The sequence below is a fragment of the Falco cherrug genome, chromosome 8 (assembly GCF_023634085.1).
Source record: "Falco cherrug isolate bFalChe1 chromosome 8, bFalChe1.pri, whole genome shotgun sequence".
Taxonomy (NCBI): domain Eukaryota; kingdom Metazoa; phylum Chordata; class Aves; order Falconiformes; family Falconidae; genus Falco; species Falco cherrug.
Genome location: NC_073704.1, coordinates 54,278,264 through 54,297,328, shown reverse-complemented (window position 1 = coordinate 54,297,328; position 19,065 = coordinate 54,278,264). Strand labels below are relative to the sequence as shown.

The window sequence follows — 19,065 nt, the reverse complement described above, 5'->3', positions numbered from 1 at the left end:
GTTGTTCTTCCTCCTCCCTTTTTTCAAAAATGCACGTATATCATTCAGCCAGGTTTTCCAGTCCATGCAAATGCTAATTGCCATGGTTTGAAACATTCTGTACCTCACTAGAATTAAATGGCAAACCAGCAGTTCTGATGATATCATGGTGAATGATTTATCCAGCGATATGCTACATTCCTACAGTACGGTTAAGCAATAAGGCACGCTGGGGAGAACATTTGAATGATTAGTTTGCCTCTAGTATGTGCTACAGTCAAAGGTTAATGCCTTTGAGCACCCAAGAAGTTCAATTAATGCTCTGAAATGGACTAGCTAGGAGGCCTGATGGCTATTATTAAAATGGAACATTAACACAAGGAACACAATTTCATGCCTTTGCAAGGCTTTGTAAACATGGGTAGAGTACTTTGCACATCCAAAGCACTGTGGCCATGTTTCTAAATTAGAAAGCACCTGAAGAACTATTTGTTGAGAGTTGGGCCTCAGCTGCATTATGGACTCACACTTCCACCATGACCACAGTGTTTGGGTCAAAAGACTTAGAAGAAGCTGTGGTTTCTGGTGCTATCGGGATGGAGGCAATGTGCAATCTTATACTACCTCCTCTATTTCTCCAGCCTCGCTCCCACCAAAATGCTCACAAGCCTGAAACAGAGTTAAGTAGTAACTCCTTTGAAGCAACATGCCAACTTCAGCGTTACTAATGACTACAGGGAAAGACCCGTCCCATCCACCACAGATTTTGCCACATGGACTCATTGCTCTGCTGCATCTTTGTGACACTGTTTGCAAGGGGAAGAAGTGTACGCTGGCAAGAACCAAGAACTAGTTCAGCAGATTATTTATTAAAACGCTCTGCAGAAAGGCTCTCCTATAAATCCATCAATACTTCCAGCTGATGTCACCAACAGTCATATTCCTCTCCCGCATCAGAGCAGCACGGAGAGCCGCTAGCTCGTTCAGGGGCCAGAAGGTCTTAAGAGATGGCACTAGCAAGAGTGGAGCTAGGAATAAACCTCCAAGGACGATGACTTGCACAGGAACCACCCACTCTCTCAGTGCCCTTGAAGTCATACACACATGTTGCTCTAATTGCCCAGTCCTAGCTTCTTTCTCTGCTGCAGACCAATGCAAGGCCCTTTCTCTACAGGCTATCCATTCATTTTTAGTTTATTTAAAGACCTTAACCTACAACACTTTCTCAGCCAGGACCAAGCCAGCTGTGATGCAACAAGGCATGAGTGTGCTACAGTACAGCCAGCTCAGGTTTGCTCTTCTGAGGCTGCCCATCCCAGCTATAAAACTCCCTGCCAAGACAAATTGGATTAAACTCAGGTCAGATTATGTGAGAACTGGGCTGCAGGGACTTTTCACTCTAGCCTTTCTTCAGTAAGGAGAACTCCACAGGCTCAGCATGACAACAAGAGAAGAGAGAAAGAGAGACTGAAGCCATAAAGAGCGAACCGAACCGAACCCCCTGGGGAGAGGAGAACAAAGAGAGATAAGATGCAAGGTAAATAAAAAGGCACAAGGGCTTAGTTGTGGCTTCAGAGAGAGAAAGTGGGGGGCAAGGGGTCAAACTTTACACTTATTAACCTTGCACCAGCAAACCCTGAAAACCTGCAGCCACCCCAGTGACTGCTGCATGGGCAGGCCAGTCTGGCCTATCTTCATCTTTTAAACTAAGGGTAAAGAAAACAGAAAAAGAAGTACAGTTTCACCTTCAGATCCCAGGCAGTTTGCAGTGTTACAAGTCTGACCTGAAAGTGGGATTTTGCTCTGGAATCTCCCCACAGCGTTATTTTAACTTTACAAGAAACAGCATTGTGAAAACGTGCACCTGCTCCCCAATCCACAAAGTATAGACATACGACAGCCTTTGAATACAGGATCCTCTGTAAACAGAGTGCCACTATTCACAGTCTGAAATTATTAGTCATTTATATAAATACTTTTCTGTATCAGGAAAAGTATTTTCATGGGTGTCCTCTAGCTGCATAACTCATTGAAGCAGTACCCGATTCTGTCAATACTATTGACAGAACGGTAAAACTAATGCAGCAAGTAACACAAATGCAGAAACTATGAAGACTGATACATAAAATAAATTGAAAGTCCATGTCTTGTATAATGTGTGTGTGTATATATAGTACAGAAAAAGTCATTTATATCCCTGTCCTTGATGGCAAATAGAATAATAGTAAGCCTGGTCTGGGTGTTCTGGCAAGCAGAAACATAGCGTGATTGCCATTTAATGAATTTACTTGTTGGCTTGGAAAGAGAATTCAAATTCTTGGTGTATTAAGATTGAAAAAGCATCATACAAAAAGATGCCTTATTTAAACACTGAACAACCAGCTTTATTCTGGTAAAGAAAACAGATCTCCATAGCACAAGTCTAAGTCTTCCTTACTGCATCCCTCTGGAGTGGGGCATCCCCACAAACACTGGGAGATCCACTCAGAGCTTCTGCATACAGCCTACAGATTTTATTTTCGTTATTGGTGTAATACTGCATTACAGTCACATATACCTAGAGTTACTGCAGTACAAATAAACTTTGTTACAGTCGCCAGGAAGATATGCTGCCACTGAACCACTCCACGAACAAGATTGTGGCGACCCCTTCTTTTCAAGCTTCTGTCTAGAATTTTGCATACCTTTTTCCTTCTATTACTGAATTTAAGCACAAATTTTTCAGGATTTGGGAAAGGCAAGGGCAGCTCTGCCCAGCCCCTAGCACACAACAAACTAATTAATAATTACAGCAAAAGAAAGAACATAGCTGCGAACCCATTCTCTCAGTTTGAGAGACCAGTGATTGAGAACTCCTGCCTCCTGAAAAGTCTCTTTTGCTTCCCAGTCCAGTTTGTATTTGTTTAAGCCTGAGGCAGGCAAACACGACACAAGGCCCCAGGAATCCATAACCACCCTGATGCTTCTGGGTTGCAAAGCATCTCCACCACCATCTGTTTCCAGTCACTCTGAAACGAGTTCTGAAGAGTCAATTGTTTTCTTCTAGGAAAAATAAACATGCAAGCTGCTATTCTCCTGATTTCCAGCAATTTTCTGCTGTGGGTAAATGTAGCTTCAGATTTTGGAACTAAGTCTCATTCTCATCCAAAGAATTTTGCAATATAATTACCTCATTTTTACTGACTTGAGTAACTGCTGGCCTTTAAAAAAAAAAGTGTGTAAAGTCTGCAAGACTAATTCCTCCTCCTTCCCCTTTGTTATAAAATCTTGGAACAATTGATAGCAATTAATCTTACTTGGTATTTCTTTGGTTCTCTATTTGTTGATTTAAAGGCATTTTATTACTGATTGTTTTCAGTTGCTTGGACAGCTGACAAATCTGTACTGTGGTTTGATTTGTTTTCCAGGGAGTAAAATTATTATTTTTCTTATTTTTACAGCTCTAATGCATAGTGACTGATGGAGGTAGCCCTTCAGAAACTACATACGCGAAACCAAAACTACCTCCAGATTGGGAGAAGATTGCCTAGAGATTCTGCAGGCAGATTACACAAGAAAGGCAATATGCTGTCTTTATATTTTATTATTTTATTACTAGTTTTTAAGATGCCCAGCTTGCACATGGAATACAGATACTTCCAAATACAGTGGCAAAATCCATCCCTAGGTCTAACCTCAGTGGCTTTAGAGGAACAACGTTGACTTTGGAGCAGTACTGGCAGAGCTGGGGGGTGAGGGGGTGCACTTTTTTGCTTGTTTAGGGGCTGGAGTGCTCTAGCCCAAGCAGTATCCCCATTCCTGCACACCTGGGAAAAGCTGTGCTCAGTAGAAGGAGTATGAAACAGGGTCCAAAACTCTGGACCACAAAATAAGGACATAAAAGAATTAGCAGAACTCAAGAAAGAAGGGTGTTAATACTGAACAGCTCAATATGCATCACCTTCAGCCTCCTCGCTGTCACTAACAATGACCTACGCCCTTTGACTCTGAACATTACTTACCCTCATTTTTAGCCTATGTTCATCTCTGCATCCTCCTTTTACCTGCATCTCACAGCTGTGTCCTCCATGTGTACACCCTCTCTTTCCCTTTTCTCATGGTCTATCTACAAACATGACCAACACCACCTGTATGTCACACATTGCTTAGCCTCATGTTTTTCTGATTCCAAACTAAAACCTCACTAGCCATTTCAAACAAATGATGGAGAAAGGCCACCATCTGTCAAAGTTCCTCCTCCAAAATATACAATAAAGTATTGCTAAAACAGAAATCTTTGCTATTAGACAGTGCTTTCATTGCTTTCCACATATTATACAAGTTTTCCTTATCAGAACATATATGAAAAATCAGCTTTTTATCCTGAAACTTCAGAGCTCTGCATGATCACAACTGCTTTTCTCTATGGCCTGCTGTGCTCATTTATACACAACACAGTGCTAGCAACTTGACCTCAGGCAGAACTTATATGTGAGCTTAAGTGCATGGAGAAAGTAACTGACTGCTAATGAATCATAGAATGGTTTGGGTTGGAAGGGACCTTCTAGTTCCACTCCCCCTGCCATCGGCAGGGACGCCTTCCCCTGGACCAGGTTGTTCAAAGTCCCATCCAACCTGGCCTTGAGCACTGCCAGGGATGGACTACAGTTTACTAAAATTTAAATACTTTTGCACAAAAGAAAGAATGTTCTTACTGCCATGGTGTCTTACTGGATAGATTATGTGATCTGCTTAACCTATCTTCATGTTTGTCCCTCTCCAGTTAATAAACACTAGGAAGAGCCAGCTTTAAGCCAGGCCCTAGGTGGTGGTGGCTTAGGGACACAGTTACAGCCCAGGGACCACGCTTACTCCCTCCTCCTTTTTTGTAATCCGTTGCTTCTACTGCCTAAAGTCAGCAGCACACAAAAACAGAACAAGTGATCAGAAATACAGTGAAATGAGGGATAAGAATCATTATTTTGCATGCCCCCGCTGCCGACGAAGGAAGGTGCCTTCAGTTCTCTTCACCACCCCAAGCCACCCTCTCCTTCCACCATCCATGTTACTTTACTGTGTCCCCACTGCCATTCCTAGCTGGCTGCAGTACCGCTAGCTCTCTTAAAAAAAAAAAAACAAACACACACACAAAACACAAACAACAACAACAGACAAACAAACACACACACAAACAAACCACAAAGCAACCACCACACACACCAAACCAAAAACCCACACAACTCTTTCAGTTGCCAGGTTATTATTCACCCTTTCAGCCCATTCCAAAGCATCTTAGATTATTTAGGTGAGATGCCTCTCTGGTTCTCTTCTTGAGCCTACAGCCTTACTACTCTTTTCAAGCTTCACACATATTTTTCTTGGATTTTTCCTTTTCCTCTTCCAGCCTTCTCCTCCACAACACACTGCAAGTGGTGGAAGCAAGCCCCATACTATGCCCTGAGAGACCGTAACAATAGGCTTGAGCTTGGTATTACTGAATCACTCATACTGACATCTTTGCTTCTTTGCTTTCTAAACCACAGCCATAAATTGTTGGGGAAAACAGCACAACAGTGGTATCTTCACATCTATGGCCTCAGCCACTTCTCTAATATACGGCAAATATGGCCCACCAGGCCAGTCAGCCACGCATAGCACAGATCTAGCTACAGACCACTGGTGATGCTTCCCCCCACGCTTGCTCACGTGCAGATCTTTCAATGTAATTGGAAGATCTGGGAATTCCTTTCCTAGTTCCACGGATGCCAGTGTGTTCCTTTCCCCTCCATCCCTGGTCACCTTCTTAGGGTACCATCTTCTGAAGACACATGTATCACTGCTGCAGCAGTACTGTCTCCTTCCAAGGATGCAGGATGGATTGAAAGCATCCTTGAACAAGTCACCACAGTGTTCCCATCTCTTTCCACCAGTCTGGTCTCGTTTCGATCATCCATTTCCTCTTTATCCACATTGCCTGTTCTCATACCCATTCACATCACACATTTAAGAAGGCGACAAAGAACGTCAAAAGTTTTTATAATCCAACTAAACCACATTTGCTGCTTCAACCACCAGCTTAGTTCACTGTTCTCCTTTTAAATAAACACAAACAACCCCAGAAGATCTAGCAACAACAGAAACAGGCAGGCAGCAGAGCAGTACACACTGAAACTCAGCATGGTCCCCCATTAGGGGGAAAATTTCAAGCGCTTTAATCATGACAAACGGCACCACAATGAGTCAGTGGATATGACGGGTCAGCCTCTTAGCTGGTGCAGTGCCAACAGCTTCCACAGGGGTTCATCAGGCATGAATTGGCCCCATATGTGAAAACCCGCTACAATTTGTCCAGTTTCTCCCATCCCTGTGGAGCAAAGTCTCCATATGTGAGATCCCACAGAGCTGTCAGCCAATGTCACATTTCAATAACAGCAAAAACAACCAGGGCTGCATCAACCAGAAAAGCAATCCCATACCTCATAAACTGGCAAGTGACCTGGGCTGGCAATGTTTTTGTTGATCATAACCCTTTCTGTGGAACAACACACAGGAACTATCATGCCAGAACAGACTCAGTGATCCATCTTCTGCTTGTCTCCCGTCTCCAGCGGAGGCCAACACTGATGATGCTCTAACAGAAGATTAAAAAACGGATATATGAAGCCTGCAAGGAACCTGGGTCACTTGTGCAATATTTTGCCCTGGACCCAGGGAAAACTCCACTACTGTCATGCAGAAATATAATATTATACTGTGCTGTCCCAGATATGAAAGACTGTCAGGTGCTGTCATAAAGAAACACGTGTCAAAGTCAGAGGATTGAACATTTTCTCTTCCTTTTTATTTTAGATTGATTAATATAACTGCACATTCTCTCCTTAAGATCAAATCTTTGATTTCTCAACAGACTGGACTTTACAAATTAATTCCACTTTGTGTCAAAAAGCATTATTATTCTTACTTATGTTAATGTCTTTGTAACAGAAGAAGTAGTTTGTCAGGATTCTTTCTTGAACCTTTCCCTGTTTTATTCAGCATCGCAGCCTTATTCAACATCAAATTAATGTCGGTCTGTTCAATCGCTTTTTATAGATATTCTCTCACCCCAAACTTTATAAACTTTTCTTTTCAACCTTTATTCCACCTTGTCTTGGACAAGCTTTATATAATTCAGCTATAAAAAATAATTAGCTCTACCTTAAACCAAGATTGCATTCTCAGTTCCTACAATGCAAACCAACAGGTCAGATGAAAAATAAATAAAAAACAAAAAGCTCCAAACAGAACTGAAACGGTATCTTCTGGCCTGCTGTGTCTGAAGTAGAATTTAGGGGAGTTGGCTCCAATGGTACTGACAGCTATACAATGAATCATATTCTTTCCAAATTGCTGATTCTTATTTTAAGCACAAAGTGTTCTTCATTTCCAAAGCAGAGACTGTGATCAGAGGACTGTTTTATTTATATGTCTTTTAGTCACAAAATGAATTATTTTGCAAATATTAAATCAAAATAAAATACAGTCTAATCTTCAATTTTTCCTCTTTCTGAAACAAGTACTTTTAAAATGCTGTGCCTGTGAGCCTGGTAAAGCGTGCCAAGATGAACTTCTCAATCAATTTTTTAAAAAAAAAAAGTATAGACACTTTGTTTTAAGCTACTGAAAAATATTTGGCTCACTCTATATATTATTATACTCGTAACATCTTCTGATGACAGAGCCTGAATTAAAGAGGGAAAACACTTGCATCCCTCCCCAAGCTAAATATTTTCTGAAGTACCAACTGCCAACCCTGGCAGCCCCACCACCCTTGTTAGGTGATAAATTAACGCTCACGCTCCATCGCGCGCCTTGCCAAGGCAGGCAGGGTTCAGCCAGCCAAAGCCTCGCTTTGTCCAAACTGCACCCACCCTCTAGTGGGATGAGGGAAAAGTGCTGCTCCAGACTGCCAGCCTCTCCCACACGTGCTTTATCCTGCAGCACAGGACGATGTGCCATAATAGCGAAAGAACATTCGTATAGGATAAACACGCTAAGATTTTGCTTTCTTTGCTCCCCTCAGCCCTCCAGACACCTGCTAGGTACGTGTTAATAAGGCACGTGAGCTCTAAGACATGATTACAGCCCCAGTGAGTTTCACCAAAAAGCTTCAGGAGCAATCTTTTCTTTCCGGCTTTGCCTGGCATCTTTTTGAGTCGGTGCCATTTTAACTAGTTTCACAGGTGACTAAGCAGTGATGAGGCCAGTGAATTAGCGGCCATCATTATACCTTTCTTCTGCTATAAAAAAAACCCCACACACAACACAAAACCAAAAATGCTTAGAAAAAAATACACCCAGTCCATTTTCTTCTATGTACTAGACAGACCCATACAATTGACTGTAAAAAGTGGAAAAATGGAATGTTGCTGCTCAACAAAGGAGTACTGCGGTTGTGGTACTATCTGTGCAAAAGCAGCAAAACTGTAAGCAGGTTTCAACCCACGACCTAGGTCAGCTGTACAAAAATACAGGCAACCCTTAAGGCAAACTGCTCTTGAAAGTGTTTGCAACAAAGAAGGCCAGAACTTGCTTCCCACAGCCCAGGAGGAGACAGAGCAAGATGCTCTGCAGGGGATAGACAAGCAGGACCAAGGGAGACAGCAGAGCAGCACCCCCAGCTAGGGATGCAGCCCCCCCAGTACCTGGGCAAGAGCTGAGTGAGTTCAGTAGCCACAGCCAGGGTCAGCCACGGTCCAGAACCTCAGGTAAGCCCAACTCAAGCCAGAAGATGAAGGTGCAAGGCTAAGCACAAGAGCCCCACACCACCATTGGCTGAGCCTAAACACAGATAAGGACCAGCAGGCACAGGGTGTGTGGACAGGGCTCAGGTGGAGCTGCTTAGGGCAGCCAGAGCCTGCCAGCACCCCCTGAGGTCTGGCAAACCTATTTATAAACCCAAACTAACAATCCCCAGTGAATTCAGGTGAGTCACATTAGGTCCAAAAGAAAGAAGTAAAGATTTACAGTAAAGATGCAAAGTGAAAAGCCATTAATAAATAGATTATATTCTCAAATACAAAGATGGAGCCTGCAAATAAATCCACTACCTTTAACAGTAAACCTTGATGAAAGCTGGAGATAAAGAATTGACTCTACAAACAGCGATGCCTTTTACTAGCCTATTTTGTCCACTGCATGCATGATAGCAAGGTGAAGGACAGAAACAAAGCGGGCAAGGCCATAAAAAGAAACATAGGAATTGAAATCATTGAGCAGGACTGAGGAGAGCATGATCCCTTCCTCAACGTGATGCAATCAGCAGCCTCCAGCAGCCTACTAAGCAGGCTCGGATCTAGAATGGAAACAGCATGAAGCGCACCAGAGGGAGGATAAAAATGAAGCTATCGTTCACAGAGCACATGGTCCTACCAGGAAATACAGAAACCTCGGACTGGTCTGGCACTCTGTCTCTCCCTCCCTATGGGTCTTCTGCAGAAAGCATAGCCTGTGTGCCCACGAGGTGATGAAATCCCTAATGCTGTATGGCACATGGGGAATTCAGGGGATTGCAAAACAGGATGTTTCTTGGAGGAAATACAGTCGCAGCAAGCAAAAGCTTTGAGTACGGTACATCTCACAATGATGTAAGAGCTTGATTATGCATCTCACTTAAAGCCCAGCTTAGGGGTTTAGATCTAGTAGAACTAATAGGCAACACCTGCTGCGATGAAAACAATTTCCGCCCCTGAACTCTAGCAGAAGTGTTTATCTTTTGAGTTAGAAAATATTTCTCCAATGTCTGAACAAGACTCCAGGGACAGGAACATATGCCCAGAACTGATGTTTCTGCGTATTAGATAGCTTATAAAAATGAGAATTAGAAAAACCTGGTATCATCAGACATCTCATCCAATAAAGTCATTAAATGGAAAGTACAGGAAGGTTCTGTTAGCGTTTCCCCTCCCTGCCACTGTAGTCCTAGTTGTTCTTTGTAGCGCAGAAACAGAGGCTACTGAAAAAGCTTGCTGGGGTAAATTCTGAGTTCAAAATTCAGGGCTTTTCCAGACCTGTCCCTCACAAAACTACCATCGGCTTCAGTGGAAGCTTTACCCAAATATCGGCCTCAGGACTTGGGCCTCTTGGTTTTAGTTACTAATTTGATTATTAAAGGTTAAACAGAGCTGTTGACAGTACAAACGATTTTCTTACGTAAGCAGTGAAAGGGAGAGTGTCAGATATACAAGATAAAACAATACTGCCAAGTCAAGGCAATATAGGTTACGGGTGAACGTCCTTTCACAGAACGTACTGCACCAAATCCCAAGTTTTGCCCTCTTCCTCAGGCAAAACTCCCATTTAAATCAACTGGAGCTCAGTGTGATCAAGAAGCAGAGTCAAGCCTAAGGACGGACCTCGGCGTTCAGCCATGATCGTTACAAGGGCTTTAAGAGATGGTAGCTGTTGAAAACACAAAAGTTCTACATTTTTTGTTCTTACAGAACAAAACCTGTGAGCAGTGAAAGGTCGTCGAAAAACACATGCTCTGCTTTGCACTGAGAAAGGACAAGGCACAGGTCCCAGGCTTGACCAGCAAAGCTGCAGCGTGAAGCATTGCTTCATTTTTAACTTAGGTGGACTGTTTGTCCTAATAACGTCTTAGAATGGTAAGACCAACCTCCCCTGCAGACGTAACTGCTGCACAGATTCATTATCTAATTCCCATGAAATACCACAACTGCAAACGAAGTGCTTCAGCCCATCAGTTATACACATACAACCCTTAACAATAAACCCCTCGGTGACAGGAATGTCAGGGAGGGCACATAGGGCTTTCCTCCCATACTTTCTGCTACGACATTCTTTATCTAAAGCTTAGACACAAACCAGGGACTTTAATTCTTGACCAAAAATAATAACAGCAAATTATATTTTTAAATTATATAAGTGATACTTAAAAATAATAACGATCCAGTTGAAGGCAAACTGTTCTCGGTTCAGTCTAACAACATTTCATTAGTTTGGTGATTAAGTAACAAGCCAAAAGTTAACTTCCTGGAAAATCTACTGTTGTTATAATGAAATTGCACTGTCAGAGCCGTACTGTAGTTCTGTCTTTAATAACAATGCAACAGACATTGAGGGAAATTCCTGTGGTCGTCTGTCCTATTCAGATACAGTTATCATCCAATAGATCATCAGCTGTACAATAGTCAATGGTGTTGCAAAGTTTTTGACACAGTTAACACATTAACACATAAGACAAATGTCGGATTTGAGCCAATTCTCACCAAAGCCAATGGAAAACTCCAACAGAGTTGTACTGGGCACAGGGATGGTGTCACACGTATTGTCAATCACGTAGCAAACAAGACAATCACAGCAGCTCCCTTCTGACATCAGCGTCTGCCTCTACTCGAGGCTTTGGCAGCGCCTCGCAAAGGACTGGCTCTCTTTCTCCTGCTTCTTTTTAACAGCCTGAGACTCACTCGGGCTTGGTTTTTTGGCATAGGGCACTCAAAAGCACATTGTCAGGGTTCACAGAACTGAAGTCTGAATTGTTTTTGTCTTTTCTTCATAAATATCATATACTTTTTAAAGTGTGATTTGATTTTTACCCTTATGCTTTACCCATATATATATATATTATTTTTTTTTTTTAAATAAAGAAGCAACAAGCCCTTGCTTTACTACCAACCCCACTATCATAAATCACAGGCCAGCTCCGATCACGTACTACTGCAGCATGGTCATGTCAGCAAACATGCCGGTATATCTAACAATGGAATGTATTTTCTGAACAAATGTTTAATAAAGCTCACATCATTTGCTGAGTTCATTGGGACTGATCTGCTCAGAAAAGGAATATCATGGATGGAAAGCACACTGTTCCTTCACAGTCACAGTACTAACACAGCAATAAACTATCTCAACTGACACATCAAGCTTAAAGCAACAAAATCATTGTGCAAATGGTACACAGAAATACCAGAACTCCCAGTTTAAAATAAAAGCTAAAAAATAATGAAAGAAAGATAGACTGTATGTTAATTGTTATGGCACTGATACCTGCTGGGTTGCAGATCCAAATGAATGAGGGGGCAAGAGAACCTGATCCTAGAAATATGCTCACGAAGACCTGAGTAGGAGTCTAAATCCGAGATAATTTTCCCTTTTTGTAAAATCAGGGCTTCAAGCAGAAGGAAATGTGTACATTTTCCTATTAATATGGGAAAATATTATCCCAAGGCTGAAGAGGCAGAGACAAAACAGATAATAGGTGTCAATGAGTTCCGAACGAAGCCTCTCTCTCCCTTCCCCTCTGCTCTTTCCCATCCCTAACACCACCCAAATTTGCTGCTACCCAGGATTTCGTGTTTTAGCACATCTGCACCAGCCCCTGCTGCAGGGACAAGGCTGGGAGGTGGGCACCCCAGCAGGGAGTTGCATGCCCTCCATCCCCACCCAGGAGCTCGGCAGAGGCCGGAGCTGTGCCGGCGGAGCAGCAGGTTGGCAGCTGAGCCTGTTTCCCGGTGCCGTGCCGCTCTGGCAGATGCGGTGCCGGAGGCAGGCTTGCTCCCGTGGAGGCTGTGCCCCGTCCTCTCCTGCCGGGGTCCAGGGGACTGTCCTAGCAGCGGGTGTAGTACGTGGGAACATGCTTCCCCTCTCCAGTGCGCTTCCCTCAGCAGACTCTTGCTGTGTTGCATCTGTTTCTGACAGAGATCCCAGCTTTTGGCCTAATGCAGTACTTCAACAGCGCTTGGTTAAGTTGCCCTGGGAATACAGCCTGTGCAAGCACTGACTGAAGGAGATTTCCAGTCTCCTGTCCCAGAGCTTTCAAAGGAAAAGTGTTAAAAAAAAGATGATAAGCAGGTAAATGGCTACGACAACCCATCAGGATCAGCCACAAAACACCAGCACCCATTATCAAACTTTGCCCAACATAATACCCTCAGCCCCAAAATTTAAATCACTAAAATAATCTCTTTTAATCAGGTGAAAATGTATTGTGAGGGACTTCTTGTTATTGCCCTGCAAAGAACACAATCAACATTTTTTTTTAGCTGAAATTCATAGAATACTGCCTGGTTTACATGGAGAAGTGGGAAGCGAAGACTCCCTGCAGCATGCCTGCAGAGGGAAAGTACTTCTTAGAAAGGGCCAAGTTCAGGATTTCAGCCTGCACTTTAAGCAGGGGCTAAGAGTAAAGTCCTGCCTGCTGGAATTGTGAAATCTCTGTAAAGCAAGTTTATAAGCAAGTATTAGCACAGCTGGCAAAGGCTTTCAGCTAGGAAAACGTTTTTCTACTGGTGAAGACGTGCAGGAGGGGGCAGATGAAGAAGTCTGCAAAAGCACATCGAATGGGGGGCTGTGTGGACCGGAGGGCTGCTGAGAAGCCATTGCCACATTCATGAAGGATGTTAGGTCCTTATACCAAAATGCTTTAGCAACAGCTATTAGTAAAATATGTTTTTCTCTGTTCCCTGCATGGACTCGAGTTCTGCAGACAGCTACAATGATAGCCTTTTGGAATGCCAGACAGAGGAGATGGACCTGGCACACAACACACAATGGGGAGACTGGTTTGGTAGGTCCTGGTGGAGCACTTCAGCCCAGTGATGGACTGTGGAAGCAGCTTGTACTGAGCTGAACACAAAACTCGTAATGGGAAAAGATGCGTGCTCTTACAAGGGCTCCATTTCAAAAGCTTTTGTGAAAAGTCAGGTCATAAACAACTGAAAGAAGGAACTTCAAAATCTACTTTGGTGAAGAAAAAGCAGGTACGGAATGAACCTGGATTAGACAGATTCCCTCAGGGAAGGAGAAATAGGGGTCTCGTTAAAGCACCAGCTGTTAATTCCCATCTGTATGTAATTTCCATTCCTATAGCCCTTCCAAAAAGGATCATTAGTGAACTGGCTGAAAACTGGAGGAGACCCAAGTGCAAACTTGTGGTAGGTGTCCCACAGCTCGGAGGAGACCGTCTGTTTCCCACGTGGGTTTGAGGCCGGATGACATTTCTAGGCAGCGTAGAGGCAAAGGTCACCAGTGACAGCATTGCCCAAGTGTAGGGAAACCACACTGGGGAAAACGAGAAGCTGCTGAAGCAGCAGAGTCACCATCAGCAACTGTTCCCAAGGCCCAGGTGAAACGCTGGCTGCTGGGCTGCCGTTGAAGGCATGACATGGCTTGGAAGCCACATCGCTGATCAGAAATAACTGACCCATGGAAAACATGCACAGCTGAAGTACCTGGGAACTGCGAGAAGTAAATAAACAAATTATCAGCTGCATCAGGAGAAACCCATCTCTTAGTGAAGTTCATGTCTGTGTAAGGGGTGGATTTTTAATAAAATGATCATTATCTCTAGTGCTGTGGGGTTTTGAGTGACCTCCACGTCACCTGCCTGTTGTCTTACCACTGTGAACTGCAGCTAAATTAGCTGAGTAAGGTGCTGTTTTGGAGTGAGTTCATTTGTCTGTTAACTCCGCTAATACATTTTCTCCTGAATATCTTTCAGACATTTCCAGTGGATGGGAATAAGAACAAGTGCTGACTTGGGGGGCAATTCATGGTTTCCCCACTGTTCATCCAGGGTGACAGAGATGAACGGAGTCGCCATGTGGACTCCAAGTACAATTGTGGTGAAGCCTCCTCATGAAACCCATCCATGACACAAAGGATTCTCCACGTGTTTATATCACTTCTACTGACTGGTGGGAATTAGCTGTTCCCTGCTGGACCCGTTCATGCTGGCCCAAAGACTGTACTCTGCAGCAGAATGACATGACCAAGTGGCAGGTGTCTGGTGGAAAGTTATGTCACAGGGAAAGAGTTCAGTGTACCTGGTGTCACAGGAGAAGAGGCTGGCTCTGAAATAGTTCAGTGAGCCAAAGACTGGCAGACGTGACAGCAGAAGGAAGAGAAACGATGTAGTGAGAAAAGCGGCTCTCACGAAATGCTAGTCCCTCCTCAGGAAATTAAGAAGTTAGAAACTAGCCCTTATCCAAAATCAGGCTGTGCTCAAACCAGAGAGAGCTCTACAGAAGCTCTGTCATCATCACACTGGTCAGATGGCAATGAAAGAGAAAAAAATCACATCCTGGAGCACAGCCAGAGGCAACTACCTTAACTGCCCTCAGCAGACCCAATTGCAGCAGTAAGAAATGCCAAGAGATACTTAGGCATATGCATTGACTGTTGAAACCTTCATTTACAAACAAATCTACTGTTATCTCCACGTAGCAGACACCCAGGATAAAACACCAAGAGTGAAATATGTTTGCAGTTTAGATATGGTGTCAACGGACTAAAACAGAACCCAAATATCAAGGCAAAACAGCAATACCCTGCTCTACTGAATGTCATTCAAACCCATAAATGTTCAAGAGATAACGTCAGAGAATGACCCACAATCTAACCCAAGATTTGAGAAATGTAAACATCTTTGCTTAGATTATGTTGTTTGTGTCCTTAAAACACAGAGGGAACTTTTGGTAGGAGAGTAATGGACTCCAAATCATTTTAATGAGATAAAGTTTAAATGTGCAGGGACTAGACATCAGTTTGAGAGAAATCACATCCTCCTGCTGGGACGTTTAGTCGTCTGTCTATTTCTGGAGAAACACCTTGGAACACTAAGGTGCTGGAGCTGTCTGTAGGCTCCAGGCAATTGTACAGGTTTGCTCAAAACTTCACAGAAGAGGCACAGAACTATTATGTCAGCTAATTAATAGAGATTTTTGACTGGAAAAAGGAATACTCAATGCACTTTAGACAGTTAAAATTGCCTAAAGTCAATCCATTCTCATTTATCTTAATTCAGAGGACTTCAAAACCGAGCTGATCTCAAGTCCATCTAATCTCTCCCAAAATACCTTCAAGATGATGATGATCTGCATTTGAACCAGTTGAGATGACTGGTAGGCAGTGATTGTGCCACCTGAAGAATCTATAAAGATTTTGAGAGCAAAAATCCAGTATTCTGCTACTAAACTGCAAGACGTTCTATGTGAAGACCAGGAGTAAGTTTGGACTTGCCTGGGGTGTGCTATATTCCCTCTGCTTCCCCCGTTTTTTTCAGGATGAGTAACACGCCCAAACTGCTGAATTGAGCCTCCCAAGGCCGGGTCTCTGTTGTTAGGTTTGTTGATGCACAAAATACAACCCCGGCTCCCTGACTTATTCTTGCGTAACACTGTCACAAGGCCAGTGAGAATCTATTCTCACCGCTCCTTAGCCAGCTGAGGACATCTGCACTGAACGCTGCTTTCCAGGCACATGGGGAGGAATGTGTATACGTACAGTATGCATAGACATGTATACCCATACATCCAAGGGGTGCCCTGGATTGTTCTGTGTAAGGAGTGCTCTGCTGGGGGGTACACTGTGGTTTCCATACCTAACAAATCATACCCAGCAATGAAGGAACTGAACAGTCTATTTTTTTGCAAATGCAAACCCGAAGATTTTGGCCTGCTTAGTACACTGAGCCTGCCACACACGTTCATTGAAAGAAAGGCAAATGCTGAGGGAACTCCTTAACCCTCCCAGACCGATGCAGAAAAGAATTTGGAAATACCCCAGTGTGTTCCAGCAGCCTATAGTGGGAGACTGGCTGTGGAAGAAGAATTGCTGGTATGATCTCAGGACTCAACCCACTGCAGTCAGACAGTCTGCCCACAATGCTGGGCCCAGCCAAGACAATACAAGCTCTATACTCACTGATAATCCAGACCCAAATACAAACAACATCCCCACGCCTGACTACACTACTCAAGTGGGCAGATGAACGTGGAAACATAACATAGCTAGCAGGCTATCTGGTCTCCTAGTTTTAACACAAGAGAAATTTCTTTGCTGTTTTCAAAAACTCCTAATGGGGCCAGTTGAAATGATGGATGTAAACAGCTCCTCCAGCCACAGGCAGTGCTGGATATTCCCATGAGTACTAAGCTCCTGTGTGTATTACACGGCTGCCTCTATTCAGGAAGCTAAAAAGAAGTTCAGTCCTGCTTGTATATGCTGGAATCATTGCATACAGTGTTCCCATAAATCATATAAATGAGCAGTACTATGTCACTAGTTAGGACAGTTGCTGTTATTATTGAAAAACCTTCTGGCAATCCAATCCTAGTGCCATCCAAGCCGAGGCTGGCCTCAGTGCAATTTATACTGGTCTTAAGGCTGTGCCCTGCAAACAGTTTCCCAGAAAGACTCTGGCAGCTAGACAGTCAGTATTAAGGCTGTTGTGCCCGTTCTCCATCATATTCCCCAACACGAGGGTGAGACAGGTTGACACAGAGCCATGTTACCAGCCACGTACCACCGGGAGCTGTGTCCTCCTCCAGGCTGCTCGTGCTCTGCTCCCCTGGAGCAGGGTCTGCTCCATGACGGCTACACAGCTAAGCCAGAGACAGCCCGCCTGTTTTCCACACGGGATGAAGCACCTCATGTGCACAGTGAGACTGGGGAGAACCAACCCCGGCCTTCCTGCTGGGGCATCATACACACAGATGAATCTCAGCAGATGCTCTCAGGGCACCCAGCAAAGCACGCTGATGAAAGAAGACACAAAAGCACAGGCAGTATTTACCTTGGCTAGTGGGCCATCAATTATCAGAACAGAAACTTGACTAAACATGAAGAGCTGGAAAGGCAGAGCAGAGTCCTGGGAAGCAGCAGAAGACCATGGACACCCTGCCTGTGGTCTTGTTCTGCACATTCCACCCTCCAGTCAGCTCTGTCTGAACCACTTACCCAGAGTCCAATTTATTCCTGTGGATTTTCAAGAAATATGAACCCTAAAACAAGATGTACTGAAAGTTCAGTACGTGGTATTAAAGCTAGTATCTGTCATGTCAGTTCTGCCTCTCCACTTTATTCATTCTGCTTGTTATTATCATCTGACTATAATCTACTCATAAACAATACCCTTATGATTTTTTCCATGCCTATTTATTTCCTCAGTTATTGACTTGGTTTCCTGAGGCTATCAAAAAATAAAATATTTATATAAACACATCTCTGTTTTAAAATGGTCCCTAACTACTTATAAATGCAATGTGACATCAACCAAAAATCAAAGCATATTTAGCACTTGGGACCCACTACTTGCCATGAAAACAGCTGCAGCTGAAATAGTGCCAGGAAAGGACCCACCCAACCCATATACAGAACACATTTAAATAAATACAGGTTCAAGTCTTGGTCCATAGATGGGCAAAACTCTTAAGCAGGTGGGAGAAGAACCACCTGAACAATAGCACGGGGGGGACATGCATGCACCAGCCAGATGTGCACATACAGCTGTACGGTACTGCAGCACCACAGCTTGTTTATTGTTGGACTGGTGAAAGACTGGAAAAATTGCATTCACGGAGGCGTTTCCAGAATAAAATCTGATTACACTAGGATAGAGAAGATGGCAAATATTATCTCTGAGGATTTTTCTCACAGAAAACAGCAGTTCTTCCATTCGGGGTTATAGATTTAAAGTAATTTCAAATAAGGAGAAAAAAAACCTTCTGAAATAATCCCTTCACAGACATGAGAAACTACCATGTACGGTCCCATGCTGATGCGCCCAGCTATAATCCAATCTTTGCTTTCTGCTGACTAGCTGAACTCTCGTGGTTTATTATGTCAGTGGAACCCCTGAAAAGAATTATAGCCTTTTATTCAGCTCCGAACCACGTATTATTATGAATGCTAAACTGGTTCAAATAGTCTATTGGTCCTGTTATAACATTAGACAAAGTCTTAAGTAATTACCTATCTCTTCAAAGAATGTGTTTTCATTGGCATCAGATCCCGCTGAAAGCAGGCATGCATGCTTGTGGATTCACTGTGCACAACGTCCCTGGAGCAAGCACATGGCGATGTACAAACAACCGGACAGAGCTCCCACCACCACAGCACTGCAAAACAAAAGCCTTCCACAGCAAAGAAAACCCTCATCTTAATTAATCATAATAAAACCACATTAAATGATGTCAGAATAAATACAGACACAGGTGATGCAGGCAACATGCACATCATAGTGGCAAACCGCATGTTACTTTGTGATAAATAATAATTGAAGGTATTAATAAACTTAATTTGAAAAGAGATGTTAGCATCAGCCCT

At 43.4% G+C, this 19,065-nt stretch overlaps 1 long non-coding RNA gene across 4 annotated transcripts in view; it reads right to left on the bottom strand.

The window, feature by feature from the left end:
* Window positions 1-19,065, bottom strand: part of LOC114015894 (uncharacterized) — a 258,485-nt gene that overhangs the window by 190,479 nt on the left and 48,941 nt on the right. For 3 of the 4 annotated variants that reach the window (XR_008733465.1, XR_008733464.1, XR_008733463.1), the window contains exon 1: window positions 18,712-18,922. The exons of the other annotated variant lie outside the window; for it this stretch is intronic. This is a non-coding gene — a long non-coding RNA (uncharacterized LOC114015894). Of the gene's footprint in view, window positions 1-18,711; window positions 18,923-19,065 lie in introns of those variants that run through there. 4 annotated transcript variants of the gene reach the window in all.